This window comes from Arachis ipaensis, chromosome B03 (assembly GCF_000816755.2).
Source record: "Arachis ipaensis cultivar K30076 chromosome B03, Araip1.1, whole genome shotgun sequence".
Classification (NCBI taxonomy): domain Eukaryota; kingdom Viridiplantae; phylum Streptophyta; class Magnoliopsida; order Fabales; family Fabaceae; genus Arachis; species Arachis ipaensis.
The window spans coordinates 67,084,635-67,086,763 of NC_029787.2; positions in this window are offsets into that span (position 1 = coordinate 67,084,635).

Here is a 2,129-nt window from a genome sequence, read left to right on the forward strand (position 1 = left end):
CAAACCACTACCAAATCAAATAATTACTTATTGTAGTAGAAATCAGAAGTTGCAGAGTTTGAAGAAGAGTATTGGTGTTGTCTGTTGTGTGAGTGTATTGTCTGGTGGCTGGTTTAGGGAACTCACGGCGGGGACAACAGAGAGCAGTTCGACGAGTGGAGCACGCGGGTTGGTCGCAGAGTTTGAAGCAGAGCAACGTGGCTTCCAGACGAACACGAACGGTGAACGACGAGCGAACGCGAACGAAGACGCGAACGTGAACGGCAAACAAACGGCGACGGAAGCGTGGCTGAGCAGACAAAGACGACGGACGCCGAGCTCGAGGAAGCAACCGCGATCGGTGACAGCGAACAGGGGTTGAAGACTTCGAGCACGAGGGAAGCTAGATGACGGATGGCGAGCTTTGAGTGCGACGGACGGCAGCAGTATGCCCCTCCTTGTGGCGGTGGTGTAGGCTTACAGTGCTAGGGTTTTGTGGTTAGGTTTGTGATTTCTCTGACTGAAAGAAAGAAAGGGAGAACGGGAGAAAAGAAACGAAGGAGCTTCCGTTTTTGTGTAAATCGGCCGGGTTTCGGTTCGGTCTGACCGGCCAGTTCTCGTCCGGTTCAACAGTTTTTAGCCAATTTTTTGATTGTCGGTTTTATATACCTGACCGGACCGTTAATACTGTCGGTTCGTGGTTAAACCGGTCCGACCGGCCGGTCCGGTCCGGTTTTCAGAACATTGCTTTGAACAACTATGTTGTTAATGGAGGATGATCTCAAATTTTGGTATTCTTCTAATTCGATTTTGAATCCCTTGTTTGTGTTGACCTTAGAATTTCACGAAATAATTATGAGGCGGTTCCAGTTTAAAAAAAGTTATAAATGTAGCTGTGTGAGCAATTAAGCAACAAATAATTTATCATTTAAGTAAGGGATAAAAAACAAAAAGGACGCAATCATTGCAAAATAGAATCTTTTTACAAAACTAATCATTTGGATTAAGTCTTGTCTAAGCATATACAGTAAGATTAAGTCAACAAAAGGCTAAGGACACCATAAGTAGCATACATATTAGTTGATTTCATAGAATAGACAATGAAAATATATGTAACATTAATATTGTCAAACGCACTAAAATGATTATTAGCAGGAAGTGTTATTATCATTTTTTTGAATGTATGGATTAGAGCTAAAGCTAAACCCTGTCATTTTGTGAACAGATCAGATAATCAAAGAAAAATAAAAAAATGGCATAAATAAGACAATATGAGCATTGAGTAATCAAAATACAATTGAAGAATAAAATAATAACTTGCAATAACAACATAAGTAATAAATAGAGAAGTTTTGCTATACATAGAAACAACTGAGAAAGATTAAACAAGGAAAAGGAAAATTACGGTCGCAGGTAATTTGCTTAAAATTTTTGTAGTCAATAACACAACAAGAAAAAGAATAATTAAAATTCGAAATAGACATACTTGATGTTCTGTACTATACAACTTCTTTCTGATTGGTTATAGGTTGACGGTTAGAAATAGAGATGCCACGAAAAGTATTGAGAAAAGAAGTGTACAAAACGAAGAGAGAAAGATTTAACTTTAAATATAGAGGATTTATATACTTTATTTAGAAAAATAAATAATATTATTGGATTGATCAAATTGAAAGAGATAAGTGGATAATGTGTGGATTGTTGAATACACTGTTAACTCCAACTTTCTTTTCATTCGAAAAAGTAAAGTTATTTCTAAGGATTAGGAAGGAAAAAAGCTAGTGCATATCTTTCTAAATAGTTTTTTCCTAGTTCATAGTAGCCAAGACATATCATGTAAAAGTGCTTTAAATATTTAAAAGCTCACTTTTAACTATACATATATATTTTTTTTTAAAAAATAAATTTTAAATCGAGCATTATACATACCAAATTAAAATTGAAAGAGGCAGAAAATGTCCTCGTACATTAATAAAGGTAAATTTTGGTATTTGCTTTATAATAATAAAGCTCTTGTAATATGATAATATGAATTGATATAAAATATGTAGAATTGTAATAATATATCATGTTAAATAAAAAGAGTTTAAAATAATATATATCTTAAAATTTCATAATTGTAGAGAAAAAGTAATATGAAAGCTATATAG